Below are 17,220 nucleotides of genomic sequence, written 5' to 3' on the forward strand. Positions count from 1 at the left end.
ACTCACTGTGAAAATTAAATAGCATAATTTACGTGAAAGCACCTGTATTAGTGCTGTACAACAGAAAGGAACTTTATAAAATGCTAGTTTTCCCCCTCTTCTTATCTAATTTAACAGCCTACAGCTGAATAGAAATAGCAGTTCATAGGAGTATGGAAGAAGGATTAATATTACTAGAGGCAAAAACACTAATTACCAAGAAATGACATTTTACAGTCTGGAAACAAAGGAAAAGACAGAAAATCCAAAATGCAGACACCAGAACTCAAAAAGCACAGCAGTTTGGGGGCCTGCTCAACATAGAGATAAGTAGCCTTAATAGACAATTCAACTCAAGAAGCAGTTCAGGAATCAGAAGTGCATCATGATGACTCTGAGCCACAAAGGCAAGCTGCTAGGTAATTAAATTTTTAAATTATAATTTAAAACTGGATATGATATAAGCTTAACTATATATACATTACCCAAAAATTTTAACAGGGGTTATCTCTGGTAATGGAATTATGGGTGATTTTAAATATCCCCTTCTTTTTTTTTTTTTTTTTTTTTTTTGCGGTACGTGGGCCTCTCGCTGTTGTGGCCTCTCCCGTTGCGGAGCACAGGCTCCGGACGCGCAGGCTCAGCGGCCATGGCTCACGGGCCCAGCCGCTCCATGGCATGTGGGATCTTCCCGGACCGGGGGCACGAACCCGTGTGCCCTGCATCGGCAGGTGGACTCTCGACCACTGCGCCACCAGCGAAGCCCTTCATTTTTTTAAAATATTTCTAAACAACAAAGTATTTAGGAAATCAGAATGTATAGGAAACGTATAAAAATAATGTTGGTGCTTAAAGGGGCAGTCTTTAGAAATTTAAGAAACACATGAATGTGTATTAGAGGGATTAACTCATTCTGTGTTGAGTTCCTTGTTCAAATAGCCAAATCGATCCTTGAACAATAAAGGTATAACACAAATGTAATTATTACGAAAAAATTGATTACATGTTGCACAATAAATTAACTTGAAAAAGCAAAAACTGCTAGAAGTAGATTCATCTTAGAGGTTCCATTTTAAATAGCAGTCAGTATCAACACAAAGCTTATAACAGGAACCACATACGATTACCTCTATCTTTGCTTGCAACAATTCTGACACACCCTCATTTTTAGGGTAAAAAATGTCTAAAAAACTCTAGGGAAACAGCAAAATAAACTGATAAAATGGACAAAATTTCAAGCAGCATAGTCATAAGTGAAATGCACTTTACCTTCTAAAATAAAAGAATGCTTTAAGCAATTTAGCTATTACTGAGCAATCACTGACTCTGCACAGTTGAAAAAGAAAGAAAAGGTGGCAGCATAAAAAGAAAATTAACACATCAGAAATGAACCTACAGCAATTTTTTTTCTTTCTGATCTAGTATGTGTATCTCTCTTTGGAACTGTCCCACTGAATACCATGTAGAATTAGCAAACATGCCAGACAGCAGCACATACAGCAGATTTCAGAGGACTTTTTCATTTAGAAAAAGTGCTTCTTCCCAGAAATATAAATCATTTTCCTGTTTCTTCACTAACTAGAGCTTCAATTTTAAAAGAGAGAAAGGCAGAAGAATAAACAGGCACAAAGTACTGGGACACTGAAAACTCTCAATTACTTTCAATATTGGTTATTATTATCAGTAGTATTAATAGTACAGTGCGAGTACAGATTTGAGATGGACTAAATGAAACACAGTCACACAGTTAATCTGTGGCATAGTCAGAACCAGAATTTAGATTTTGTGCTTCCCAATTACAATTAATATTCAATTCCCCTTTTGCATAATTTCCTGTAAAACTTGCTATCTCCAGATCTATTATAATTGGCTCTTTAGCTGATAGTGCTGTGACGATTTCGTTTCTTTTCTTGGACTCCAATTGTCAGTGGCCTAAAGGCAATGGACACCATTAATATCAGAGATATTTATATTTTGTAATAAAATGAGGGTAAGTCTAAATCATGCCTGTAAATTTTTGTTTTGTTAAGGGCATTTTATCTTTGGAAAACAAAAATGTTCTTTAGATGTGATTTTACTCTTAGTAGTGTCATTGCTTTCACGTCTTCTTTCCATCACTTAAATGTACAAATAAATATTAACTATTTCCATCATTGTTTACTTTCAATAAACAGGTAAAGAAAAATAAAACAAATATCTTTCCTTTATTAATATGTGTGGGAGCATATTTTAATCCATTTTTAAATTGGATACAGCCAAGTCTTAGAAATGCAAACTCCTATGATCACAAGAGACACCGAGTTTTTCCTGGTGCTTAAAGGAAAGGGCATAATACATAAGTTTCTAGTTCTCATTCATTTTCTGCTCTTTTGAATTAATTAATGTGTGGAAATCCTAGGCAACTGCTATATCATTTGTGACTCAACTGAGTCCAAAGGAAAAAAACATGTAAAACATTATTTAATTAAAATTTTCATTTTTTTCTCTCCCACTTCCTACTAGCTAATAGTCATTCAAACTAAAAGGACAGTTTCATGTTTGTTGCTATCAAATTAATTGCCTCAGGCCACTTTAGTACCTTCAGAGATCTGTGGCTGCTGGAGCCATACTGTTCTCTGGGGTCAATCCCTTGAATATGGCTCTCAAGCTCCTGGACTTATTTCAAAGCTGTCTTTGGCAAATTCAAAAACTCACAGGAATACTCTGCTTGTATTGGTATACATATGGCTCTTGAGGAATGCTAGCGGAGTTTTTTTTTTCCCTCCTACATGTGGTTTTGCATTTAGCTTGGGGAATGGGAGAATATTGAGAGTAGGAGGAGAAATCCATACTACCTTAATAATTGAGGACACCACATTGGGAAATCTTTTTTTTTTTTGTTACCTGAATTGTGGTCCTAAAACATAAAATCTGATCATGTCAATATCCTGCTTAAAAACCTTTGTTACTTCCTCACAACCTACAGATTGTATCAGATTCCAAACCATCTTTCTAATCTCATCTTCACACACACACACACACACACACAGCAACTTAGACCTTGTCTATTCTCTGTTGATTGTTCTTAGTCATCTTTACCTGATTTCTGTTTCTAGAGCTTGCAAGCTTCTTCCCAATTTATGGCCTTCCAAAAACTCTGTTCCCTCCTACATCTCCTCTTCACCAAATTATCTCTTACTCATCTCATCTTTTATACCTCAGCTTTAAGATCACTAATGCAGAGTCACCATCCTTGATCCCAAGCCCAGGTTAGGTCTCCCTTTCCCTTCACAGTATTTATTATCTTATAATTAAATATTTATTTAATGTCTTCCTCTTTTTTGGACTGTAAACTCTTCAAGAAAAGGAACAACATACATTTTAGTTCACTGCTGTATTCCTAGCTCATACATACTTGACATTCATTGGATATAGAAGATACTGTTATTATTCAAAATTCATTATGTGAGTCTCCAAAATTACATAGGAAGTGAAAGGCATCAAAATGTAAAAATATTCACTAAAGAACTTAACATTTTTAAAAATTAGTCTTCACTCAAACATCTCTCGCAGATTAATTTAACTGTATCTCACCCATTTAGATAAATTTCTTTGTATCTTTGATAATCACTGCCCAGTGACCTCCAACTTGTCTGCATATTGTAGTGACATGGAGCCTTCAAAAAATATTGATGCCTGGGTCCTATTCCCAAAGACTGATTTAATCGATTGAAGTGCAGGCTAAGAATAGGAATACTTTTAAAAATTGCCAGATAATTTTTTTCAGTCAAGATTGAGACTCAAGTTAAGCTGACTGATGGATATTGCATTGTAGAATATTGTAAATAATATTCAAAATAAAAATGTAAAATGAATTCAAAGTGAAATTGCAAATCCTGTAAAAGAAGCAGGAACTTGTGAGATACATAGTGCTGAAGACCAGCTCAGATTATTCACAAATCAAGAATTTGCAGTTAGCCAAGATAGAAACTGAAGAAACAAAAACTGGCAAGAATGATAGTTGACATGGTAGATTATTCAAAAGAGAATGATTTGAATATAAAAAGATTAGGCAAAGTCCTTAGAAAATGTTCTCTGCAAAAATGGTACCACAATGTCAAAAGTGATTGTGCTATCATAATATTTGACCTGAAAAGTTATTCTTAAAAAACAGAAAGAGGACAGATCATCCAAAATGAAAATAAATAAGGAAACACAAGCTTTACATGATACATTAAACAAGATGGACTTCATTGATATTTATAGGACATTCCATCCAAAAACAACAGAATACACTTTCTTCTCAAGTGCTCATGGAACATTCTCCAGGATAGATCATATCGTGGATCACAACAGAAGCTTTGGTAAATTTAAGAAAACTGAAATCGTATCAAGTATCATTTCTAACCACAACACTATGACTCTAGATATCAATTACAGGAAAATATCTGTAAAAAAGACAAACACATGGAGGCTAAACAATACACTACTTAATAACCAAGAGATCACTGAAGAAAGGAAAGAGGAAATGAAAAAATACCTAGAAACAAATGACAATGAAAACACGATGACCCAAAACCTATGGGATGCAGCAAAAGCAGTTCTAGGAGGGAAGTTTATAGCAATACAATCCTACCTTAAGGAACAAGAAACATCTGAAATAAACAACCCAATCTTACACCTAAAGCAATAGAGAAAGAAGAACAAAAAACACACAAAGTTGGCAGAAGGAAAGAAATAATAAAGATCAGATCAGAAATAAATGAAAAAGAAATGAAGGAAACAATAGCAAAGATCAAAAAACTAAAAGCTGGTTCTTTAAGAAGATAAACAAAATTGATAAACCATTAGCCAGACTCATCAAGAAAAAAAGGAAGAAGACTGAAATCAATAGAATTAGAAATGAAAAAGGAGAAGTAACAACTGACACTGCAGAAATACAAAAGATCACAAGAGATTGCTACAAGCAACTATATGCCAATAAAATGGACAACCTGGAAGAAATGGACAAGTTCTTAGAAAAGCACAACCTTCCAAGACTGAACCAGGAAAAAAGAGAAAATATAAACAGACCAATCACAAGCACTGAAATTGAGGCTGCGATTAAAAATCGTCCACCAAACAAAAGCCCAGGACCAGATGGCTTCACAGGCAAATGCCATCAAACATTTAGAGAAGAGCTAACACCTATCCTTCTCAAACTCTTCCAAACTATAGCAGAGGGAGGAACACCCCCAAACTCATTCTACAAGACCACCATCACCCTGACACCAAAACCAAAAAAAAATGTCACAAAGAAACAAAACTACAATCTAATATCACTGATGAACACAGATGCAAAAATCCTCAACAAAATACTAGCAAACAGAATTCAACAGCACACTGAAAGGATCATACACCATGATCAAGTGGGGTTTATCCCAGGAATGCAAGGATTCTTCAATATATGCAAATCAATCAATGTGATAAACCATATTAACAAATTGAAGGATAAAAACCATATGATCATCTCAATAGATGCAGAAAAAGCTTTTGACAAAATTCAACAACCATTTATGACAAAAATCCTCCAGAAACTAGGCACAGAGGGAACTTACCTCAACATAATAAAGGCCATATATGAAAAACCAACAGCCAACATCATTCTCAAAAACTGAAATCATTTCCACTAAGGTCAGGAACAAGATAAGATTGCCCACTCTCACCACTATTATTCAACAGGGTTTTGGAGGTTTTAGCCACAGCAATCAGAGAAGAAAAAGAAATAAAAGGAATCCAAATCGGAAAAGAAGAAGTGAAGCTGTCACTGTTTGCAGATGACATGATACTATATAATGAGAATCCTAAAGACTCTACCAGAAAACAACTAGAGCTAATCAATAAATTTGGTAAAGTTGCAGGATACAAAGTTAATGATCAGAAATCTATTGCAGTCCTATACACTAATGATGAAAATTCTGAAAGAGAAATTAAGGAAACACTCCCATTTACCATTGCAACAAAAAGAATAAAATACCTAGGAATAAAACTACCGAAGGAGACAAAAGACCTGTATGCAGAAAACTATAAGACACTGATGAAAGAAATTAAACATGATACAAACAGATGGAGAGATATAAAATATTTTATATTTTATATAAAGAATGTTGATTCTTCCAATCCATGTTCTTGGATTGGAAGAATCAACATTGTGAAAATGAATATACTACCCAAAGCAACCTACAGATTCAATGCAATCCCTACCAAACTACCAATGGCATTTTTCACAGAACTAGAACAAAAAATTTCACAATTTTTATGGAAACACAAAAGACCCTGAATAGCCAAAGCAATCTTAAGAAAGAAAAACGGAGCTGGAGGGATCAGGCTCCTGAACTTCAGACTATACTACAAAGCTACAATAATCAAGACAAAATATACAAGCAGCTCATGCAGCTCAATATGAAAAAACAAAACAACCCAATCCAAAAGTGGGTAGAAGACCTAAATAGGCATTTCTCCAAAGAAGATATACAGATTACCAACAAACACATGAACGAATGCTCAACATCACTAATCATTATAGAAATGCAAATGAAAACTACAATGAGGTATCACCTCACACCAGTCAGAATGGCCATCATCAAAAAAATCTACAAACATTAAATGCTTTTCTCTCACTTTTTCCCAGATTACCCTTCCCCCTCCCCATGTCCTCAAGTCCATTCTCTAGTAGGTCTGCGTCTTTATTCCCATCTTGCCCCTAGCTTCTTCATGACCATTTTTTTTTTAGATGCCATATATATGTGTTAGCATACGGTATTTGTTTTTCTCTTTCTGACTTAATTCACTCTGTATGACAGACTCTAGATCCATCCACCTCACTACAAATAACTCAATTTCATGATTGAGTTATTTCTTAAATATTTGGTAGAATTCACCAGTGAAACCGTTTGGACCCATAGTTTTCTTTATTAAAAGTTTTATTTAATTTAAAAATTCCACGTCTTTTATAAATGAAGTGCTATTTAGGTTTTCTGTTTCATCTTGTATCAATTTTAGTAAACTGTATTTTTCAAGGAATTTATCCATTTCTTCTAAGTAGTACAAGTATACCTCATTATATTGCACTTTGCTTTATCACATTTTGCAGATATTGTGTTTTCTACAAATTGATGTTTTGAGGCAACCCTGCATTGTCAGATGATGATTAGCATTTTTTTTAGCAATAAAGTATTTTTAATGCTATTGCACACTTAATAGACTACACTATAGGGTAAACATAACTTTTATATGCACTGGGAAACCAAAAAATTTGTGTGACTATTGCAATATTCACTTTATTGCAGTGGTCTGGAACTGAATGTACAATATCTCCAAAATATGCCTGTATGATTTTTTGGCATAAGATCTTCATAACATTCCCTATCATCTGTTTAATCTCTATTAATTCTTCGCTGAGAATTCCTCTTTCATTCCCGATATTGGTAAGTTATGTTCTCTTTTTTCTTGGTCTTTACCAAAAACTTTTACCTATACATTTTTCTTGCTTTCAATAGTTTATTTTAATGTGCCTAGGTGTATTTTTCTTTGCAATTATCCTACTTGAAGTTCACGGAACTTCTTAAATCTGTAAATTTATATCTTTCACTAAATTTGGGAAATTTGGAACCACTATTTCTTCAAGTACTATTTTCTGCCATAATATCACTCTCCTTCTTTTCTGGGACTTATATATGTTAGAACTTTTAATAATGTTTTACATATCCCTAATGTTATATTCATTTCTTTTCTAATTTTTTTTCTCTCTGTGTTCTTCAAATCAGATCATTTATATTGATTCAATTTCACTGGCTTTTTCCTCTGTTATCTTTATTCTACTGACTTGCCCATCAAGTTATTTTCTTATTTCTTATTTGGTTCTTTTGGTAATTTCTATCTCTCTGCTGAAATACCCTATTTTTTCACATTTGCCTGATTCTTCATTTGTTGAGTAATTTGGGGTTATATCTCAGACATCATGACCATTATGTCATGGAGACTCTGGATTCTTTTATAGTGCTCTAAAGAGTATCATTTTTTTGTTTGTTTGTTTTAGCAAAATGCTTACTTGTTTAGGCTCAAACTGCATATTCTGTCTCACCTGCAGTGGGCAGCAGCTCAAATATCTGTTTAGTTCTTTTAGTCTTATGTGGGCTGCTTAAAGCCTGTTCTGAGCATGCATAGTTTGGGGATCAGTCAGAGACTGGAGCAAAGTTTACACATAGAATTTGGGACTCACTTTCTGTGACTCTTTCTTTTAGAGGATTACCTCCTCACTTCCCAGGAGTTGTGGTTGCCCCAAAGTCTGCTCTCCTGGTTCTCCAGACCAGAAAGACTGCTGATTCTTCTACTGGAGTTCTATAAACTGAGGCCTGCCCTCATACTGGAAACCTTGAAAATGACAAACTTACCTAGTATCCCTTCCTCCAAATGTCATCTCCTCTCAAGATTTAGCCTGCTTTGGATTGGTCTCCAGTATCTTCAGATAGTTGTTTTTTGTGTATTGTCCAGAGTTTATAGTCATTATCCCCACTCAATTTTTAAATGGATAAAAGTAGCCTTTTCTGCCTCTACACATTCTAATCTTTTGCTTTCAGTGTCCCTAATTCTCATAATCCCATCAGGTAGAAACTTCCTATGCCCATTTTATGTATTTTAAAAGAATACAGTCACATTTTGCCATCCCCTAAGTTTTAAATACCTAAAATTTCAACTAAGAATACTTAAATTGTAACTAACCTAGATATCTATCATTATAACAATGATATATACATAGTATAAAATACTACATAGAAGAAAATAAAGTGAAGCTATTTAAAATGACAAAGGTCTAAGTCAGAATCTTAATAAAAAAAAAGGATATGTAATGTATAAAGCAATATCTGTAAAAGGGGAGAGTGTTACCCTCACACAAAACAAAACTGCCTATTTCTAAATAATTGTGTATATATGTATATTATTATATAGAAAGAGGTCTGGAAGGATATAAACCAGATTGAATATAGTGAATATGTTCGGGGAGAGAAATAGAATTCAGGGTGGGGAGAGACATTAAGGAAAATTCCCTTTGTTTTTTTTTTCAATAATTATTCATTCAAGTAATATCTAATGATTGCCTGCTATATGCCACGCACTACTCTACAGCAAGAATGTATTTGTGTATTAATTCTGTAATTTTTAAATATTTTTAATTGTTGAAATGAAAGTATTACCTGAATAAGAAGAAACTGAAATAACAGAAAATCTCTAAGGTGCTTAAAAATGTGATCATTTATGTTATTAGTGTACCACAGCTCAAGAGACTTTAAAGGTAATTAAGTGAATTTAGTGGGGTTTGTTTTTTATTTTTTGTTTTTGTGTGTGTGTGTGTGTGTGTGTGTGTGTGGTACGCGGGCCTCTCACTGTTGTGGCCTCTCCCGTTGTGGAGCACAGGCTCCGGACGTGCAGGCTCAGCGGCCATGGCTCACGGGCCTAGCCGCTCCACGGCATGTGGGATCTTCCCAGGCCAGGGCACGAACCCGTGTCCCCTGCATCGGCAGGTGGACTCTCAACCACTGCGCCACCAGGGAAGCCCTAGTGTTATTTTTAAATCTGTTCTCCCTAAATCATATTAAATTCTTCTTCTCCGGATCTGGACCCAGTGGAGAAACTAACTGATTTCTCTTTTCCCCCTTATAATACAATTCCATTTTCTTACACCAGTTCTTCTGAGATTTGGGGATAACTGGTGAAGGCTAAAGGTCTTACCTGGGATAATTCCAGGCATCAAATGGCTACCTACAGATAAAAATCCACCAATTTTTTAACTGACATACTACAGTAAGTATGGCTGAGCAACCCAGAAAGTAAACCTGGCCTTCATGACATTGATCCTTGTCTTCACATAAGACTATATCTTTGTTATGTTGACTCACATACTTGTCTTAACAGTTAACACATAGAGGATATCTTCTTATAAACTTCAAGACTGAAACAACTTGTTATAACCCAACACTTTAATCTTCCTCCCTAATTCCTCCTAGTAACAAGGCCTTCACTACATCCACAAAGAAGTTCATTCCATTTTTGGACAACTATAGCTGTTACAAAATGTTTCTTCTGCTGTTCCTGTGATTCTGGCTCCCTGTGACTTTCACCTGCTAACTTGGGTTTGGCCCTCCACAGTTCACACTCTTTCCCTATAGCAGCAATTTAGCCATCTAAGGATAGATATCAGATTCTCATAAGACTTCTATTCTTCAGAGTCAATATGCCTGTTTCTTTTAACCTAAGGGAATCTAGTGCTTACTGGCCCAGAAAGAGTGAAAAATTGAATTTCTCTGTAACCAGGATATCTGTCCAATTGAAAAATACAAGATTTGGTTTTTACCTTAAATGCAGCAAACAGCCTTCTTGGCTAATCACTACAAATACCTCCTGGCATTTCTTTGTTCTCAAAGAAATACCCCTCCATTTGCCTGCACACATGTATATATACAACATACACACTGCCTTCCATTTGTTCTTTTAAAAACAGTATTTTAAATGAGTACCAAAAGGTGTCCATCCTCAGTCCATGTGACTTGGGTTTCCATCCAAGGGGCTTGTACCCTCTGCTTGATTTATCACGTTTTTATTTAAGCTACAGTTTATTTACTCCAAATTTTATGATATTTCATTCTTATAAATTCATGGCTATTTCTCCTTATTCTTGGAGCTCTAAGATATCAGGCAAGGACTGGGCCCATTAAACTTCACCCGATAAGCCTTAACTTAGAATAGGCTTTGCAGTGTATCTATTAACTATATGCATTTAACCATCTCAGTTCTGTTTGCTGGAGATGGTTAACTACGTTGCAACTTTAGGAAATTAGAAAAAATAAAATGTTTAAGTCTAGAAAACCTACAAAGGACATCCACCTAATCATCCTGGTCTTTAAAAGAACCTAATTATACCCTCCAATCTTTTTTGGAGGGGCAGAAGTAGAGTGAATATTAGTCTTGTCTACAAAACTATGCCTAGGAATTTTTTTTTTAAGTCAGTCCTGGCTTCTGTCTGATTGCTGTTCCCAGTTTTCCTAGTTACAAAATGAAGATAATAAGACCCCCGCTTTAACTATCTCACAGGGTTAATATAAGAAATGTATAAGATAATATATGAAAAAGCTCATTTAAAAATATAAGGAGTAAAAAATAAAAATGTAAGGTACAATATTATAATAATGGCACTTTCTGTGACCACAAAGAGACACCTACAAATCCCCTCCTTTAACCCTAAAACATTTTAATTAAATTCTCTTTTTTATCTCCTTTTTCCACACCAACAACCAAAAAGAAAAAACAACAAAACCAATGTTTCAGCATAATCTTTTGGCCTTGGACTTTAATTACAAATGCCAGCAAAGATTTACATAGAGTACAACATAAGTATATTCTGACATTTTGAAAACCCTAGCCCTCCTCTCAGACTGATTTCATTTTCTTTTTTCCTTTCTTATAACCTTTTCTATATTCCCCTAAAAAAATGAAACTGCCTACCAATATTACAGCAACCCTCACCACTATGAATATTTTAATTATAGTTACCCACCTCAAAACTCTTATAAGTGGCCTCATGGCTTTCTTATGCAAAAGTACCATATGTATTTCCTCAAATGTGTGTCCAAAATTTTTCCAGATTTTTGGGCTTCCCTGGTGGCACAGTGGTTAAGAATCTGCCTGCCAGTGCAGGGGACACAGGTTCGAGCCCTGGTCCAGGATGCCGTGGAGCAACTAGGCCCGTGCACCACAACTACTGAAGCCCACACGCCTAGAGCCCATGCTCCACAACAAGAGAAGCCACCGCAATGAGAAGCCCATGCACCACAACAAAGAGTAGCCCCCCATCACCACAACCAGAGAAAGTCTATGAGCAGCAATGAAGACCTAAAACAGCCAAAAATAAATAAATAAATTCATAAAAATAAAATTTCCAGATTTTTAGAGCCCATTACAGTGTCTCCACATTAAGATTATAGACACTGGTACTGCTCTATAAGTTTACAATTTGAAAGCTCAGTTCAGGAATGCAGAGTCCCCAAAATGAGAACAGAAGTGTATTCCAGTTGAGAAGACAGCATAACATGAAGACCTTAGAGCAGGAAAAAAACTTGGAGGGTATAGATCAGTATAGCAGCTATTCCAGAAAGAGCCATTAGGAGAAAGGCAAGAGCTGAGCCTGATAATGCAAGGGCCCCATTTTACAGGGCTGGGGCTTTGCAGATTGTGTTAAGGATTTTGTTTTAATTAAGGTGTAACAGGAAGCCAAGAAAAGGTCTTTCTTAGATCTCAGAGAATGGTAAGTAGAGTTTTCCCTCTATATATAATGAACATGGAATTTAAGTATAAGTATAAAGAAAAGCATGGGAATGATAAACACCAAATTCAAGAGAATGCTTACCTTGAATTTGAAGAATCCTTCAAATTTGAAGAATGCTTCACAGGAGGCTTTGACTGTATTAGTAATGTTTCATTTCTTATAACTATGTAGGTATTTTAACCTATTCTTCATACATTTTTGTATGACTAAAATTTTCAAATAAAAATTTTTTTAAAGAATTAATGATTGCTAAGAATCACTGGCTCATTTCCTTCTATTTTTCTTTCCCAGGCTCATATTAAATCTTCTTAATTTTGAGAAAGACAAGCGCACAGAATTTAGGGATCTCCCCTCTTATACGCTTTGTTTCATGGGCCTTTATTTTCTAGACTTTTAGCATCAGATGTTAAAGCCTCTTTAATTAGCTTACTCTTTGTTTTAGCATACACTATAATCCTTGTAGCTTTCCAACAACCATAGAGTTAATATGAGGATTAAATGAGATAAAGCATTTAACATAGCATTTAGCACACAAGAGCTCAATAAATTTTAACTACTGTCTTTATTATTTCACTTACTATAGTTTATATTCCCAGTCCTAAATATGAGTCAGAACATTAGAACTTAAAAAAAGCTGAGTGTATATGGCCAAATGGTGCTCTGGTATGCACGCATGCACACATGTAACATATACTTCCAATATTTATAGTTTTTTTAAAAACACACTCTTTAAAAAAAAAAAAAAAAACACACTCTTTTTGTGCTCATGTAAGCATTAAATAACAAAATGTTAATTTGAGGCCTTTTTATTGACACTAAAGAAATACCTTTAAAGAAAAGATTAAAATTCTGCATTTCATGGTGCACGATTTTAATAAGTTTACTAACTTCTAAGTACAATGCTACATTGGAATGATTTATTATTGCATAAAGCTGCAATAATATTCAGTATGGTCCATACTATGTGTAAAAGGCTCATTTTTGTAACATCAAGTAATTTATGGAAAAATTCAATCTTATAGAATTGAATATTGACATCAAATTTCTTCTACAACAGGAGGAGCAGTCTTTGATGGAAGAACATTATTAAAATCGTATCTTTTCACTTAATTTTCTTTGTACAAATAGCACAGATCCTCTCATTTCTCTTTCCTTCCAATTCACAAATACAATAAAAGCTGTCTTTAGAAAGGTCCTTAAATTAAACATCAGGATGAAATGAGTACTAGGACCCAGAAAATAAGAGAACTTATGACAATTTTTGTCACCTAGGAGTCTGAAAAATATCTCACTGAATCTTTATGCAAATATTATATTTTAAATTATATTTTCATTTTCATATCTAAGAATCCAGAACTTGCTCTTGTGAAAAAACAACAACATGTCACTCAGTATTCTTCAGTTAGAGGTTTGGACTTAGATTGCTATAGAAATCGTTCCTCCATGCCCACTTCCTGGTTCTTAATCACAAATCTAATCACGTATTTTTATAAATATTCAAAATTAAATATATTTATCTACTTACGTAAATACTTTTCAGTTAACTTTTACTGATAGTCTAAGTGGGGATCTCATTAACAAACACATTTGGAACTTTTTAGATTTGTTCCGGCAGGTTGTAAATTCATATTAGATTTAGCTGTTTAAATATATCAACATTCTAGGCATTTTAAAAAACTGATATAAAAGATTAATCCCAAGTTTTGTTTTACTTACCAAGCTCTGCCATTCCACCTCACTGCCTGAACAATATTATCAGCTCTTCGGATACTCATTCTTGCTAAGTAAAAGCATATTTCTTCTCTAGCTGGATTAATAATCAACTTTCTAGATAGTTCATTTGTAATTCTCTTCTGGTTAACCCTTAGCATTACAGCAGTCTGCCCAACTCATGCTAATCAATTTATGACGTGGGAAGGAAAAGGAGAAATTCAATTATGCAGATAACAAATGGAAAGCAAAAATGAGAGACAGTTTAGATTAGGCACAAAAGAACAATCAGCCTTACTTTTTTTTTACACTAAAACGTACAAATCTTTATGTTGGATATTACAAAAGCACTCAATATACAATATACATAAGGAGAAAAACATAATAGGCTTACAACACACCAGCCGAGTTCATATCAGCCCATGTTTTCTGCCTTCTGACATGCAAATAAATAGAAATCGGCTCTGAGAAAAACAGATACATTTTTCTCTTAGTAGAAAGGTCTGACTTTCAATCTCTAAATGCCTCGTTTCTCAAGATTTGTGATTATTTGGTCCCTTATCCTACTATAGGTGCCACCTCAGGCTTTATGGAGATTTTCTCCACATGTGATCAGTAGAAACTTGCATCCGAAAAATGTGGAGCTCTTGTTAAAAATACAGACACCTGGGCCCCACTTCAGAAATCCAAAGCACCCCAGGTGACTCTTATGTACATTAAAAATTTGAGAGCCACTGCTCTAGGACTGTTTCTGATCTCGTCCTAAAGAGGCTCCAACACAATCCCCTGGGACTCAGAATGACATTAATTACTCTTGCTACTAGTTTGACCCTGACTTTTTGTTTTGATTCCAATACTAGGATTCTACTTGTTTTCCTATACCTGAGTGCACTAGTCCATCTAAGACCATGACCCTTCTGTGAATTTGATAACCTTTCACTTGCAGACTACTCAGAAACTGGAATCTGTCCTTTAACTCCACTTGACGTCTATGGCCATACTGTGGCCTAGCTTCCTAAATACCACTTGCTCCCAGACTTTTCTTGCTTTGTCTTGCTTTTATCTCCTGTTTTATACCTCTCTTCTATATACATGAACTACACTTGTTAGTGTGCATTGTCTAATCTTTTACCTAATGTACTGTCTACTACATTAACTTTCACCCAAGGCTGTTTGCATCCCAGGGGACCACTATCAGACTGCCTGATACCTATTACAATCAACAGAACTTGCTTAGTCTTATCTAGAGGTGTGAAATGAACAACTAGCTAAAAGGTGAAAAGACAGACATGGCAGCCTGTGGTTTCACAAATTGTTACAAAAGCCCATGTAAATAGTCAGAATAAGGGAAAAGACAATGACTATGGAAAAAGAGGAAAGTCCTTGAGAATTGGAATAGTAAAGCAGGCAAAATAAAGCGAAAAAATGTGTAATTCTAATCATTTGTTTTTATTTTCATGAAATCTATTGAGAAACGTCAACAAAACGATGATTATTTAACCTGGAGAGAAGGTAAAATGATTAAAAGAAAAATAGTACTGGACTAGTAGAACTCAAAAGACTTGGATTCTAGTGGCCTCTTTACCACTTCCTAGATTTATGATCTAGATTAAGTCTCTGAAGTTTTCTGTGCCTTGGTCCCTCCCTAAATGGGTGTAACAAACATGCCCTGTGCATCTAAGATTATTTTGATAATTAAACAAGATCATATTTATTAAAGAGCTTTAAAACTATAAAGATCATACAAATTTAAGGGATTATTGTAGCTATATAAATTGCTATTAATAAAGATTATAATTAACACTTACCCATAAAGGACATAAAATGGTGATTTTTTTGTTTTATATTATTTTTAAAGGAAAGTATAAATCAAATACAGTGAAAGAAGTAAACAGGAGTTTGTTAAACGTCTTTCCTAAGAAAATTTCAAGAATAGGACCAATATCAGTTAGGAGCAGAATAAGGTAAAATCATCCAAAAATGTAAGTAATCAGGTTAACCTGAGTTTGCCCAGGTCAGACCTAAACCTTAAGAGTCTTACCAAAAGGACTTCTAGATGAGGAAAAAGATCATTTGGCATGACACTGGTGACATTTCTCGTCCAGAACCATCTCCCTAAAGCTAGAGTTCAGAGTGACTTCAAGTGGCAAGAGCTTGGAGCATTTGTTTCAAGACATTTAGTCTGTATCCAACATGGCCTATCCAAGATTCAGCCAAATGCTATGATTTAATTTAACTGAATAATGTGTACAAATGAAAATTGAGAAAACAGAAGTCCTTGGCCAGTGCACAAATAGGTTGATGAGAGTTGCCCATCTGAAAAAAGAAAGAGATTGATTCTTGACTTTAAAAAATAGACACTTCCATCTTTTAAAGTTTCAATAAATGCATTCAACAAATATTGTTGCACATCTACTATATTCTAGGCACTGTGCAAGACACTGGGGAATATAACTGACCAAAACAGTCAAAAATTCTCCACTATCTAGAGCTTATATTATAGGAAATAAAAGGAGAAAATGGCAAATAAATTTAACAGACATGCAAATTATATAGTATGTTAAAAGTTGATAAAGGCTATGGAAACAAATAGACCTGCATTAGGGAGATGAGGAATGTTTGGAAGGTAACAATTTTAAAATAGGGTGGTCAAAGTAGACCTCAACTGAGAATATGACATCTAAGCTAAGACTTGAAAGAGGTGATGGGGTTTGGTGGGGCTCTATGATCATAAAGGACTTTTATCATCAATTTTTAAATTTTACCACTTTAATAATAAGTGGAAGATATCCTTATAAATTAACCTTCACATTATAATAGTGAAAAGTTGGAAACTGATAACTTAATGGTAAAACAAATTGTGGTACAACCATATGATGGTATATGATAGAGTCATTAAAATCATATTTTTGAAGACATGGGAAAATCCAATAAAATTATTTCTTAAATACAAAAATGTATCTACAGTATGATGCAATTTTGCCTTTTTAAAAAATTTACCCAACAACTGTTTTTCAAGTGCCACGTACTGTTCTGGGCACTGAAGAGAGGGTAGTAAACAAGCTAGACATGTTCTTTCTTCTCATACACACATAGATAAAAGACTGAAATGAAATATACCAAAATGTTACTAGGAGTACATTTTAAAATTATGAAATAATAAGGTGAAATAACAGATTCTTTTATCCTCTTTT

General features: G+C 34.5%; 1 protein-coding gene across 9 annotated transcripts in view; it reads right to left on the bottom strand.

Annotated features, from left to right (window-relative positions):
• The window catches only part of SOX6 (SRY-box 6), a 691,286-nt gene that overhangs the window by 428,726 nt on the left and 245,340 nt on the right, over positions 1-17,220 (bottom strand). For 5 of the 9 annotated variants that reach the window (XM_029207695.1, XM_029207704.1, XM_029207703.1 and 2 more), the window contains exon 1: positions 14,033-14,051. The exons of 3 other annotated variants lie outside the window; for them this stretch is intronic. The gene's annotated coding sequence lies outside the window, so the exon portion shown is untranslated. Of the gene's footprint in view, positions 1-14,032; positions 14,065-17,220 lie in introns of those variants that run through there. One more of the 9 variants, XM_029207702.1, reaches the window with a different exon arrangement.

This window comes from Monodon monoceros, unplaced genomic scaffold (assembly GCF_005190385.1).
Source record: "Monodon monoceros isolate NGI ecotype Baffin Bay Population unplaced genomic scaffold, NGI_Narwhal_1 Super_Scaffold_7, whole genome shotgun sequence".
Taxonomy (NCBI): domain Eukaryota; kingdom Metazoa; phylum Chordata; class Mammalia; order Artiodactyla; family Monodontidae; genus Monodon; species Monodon monoceros.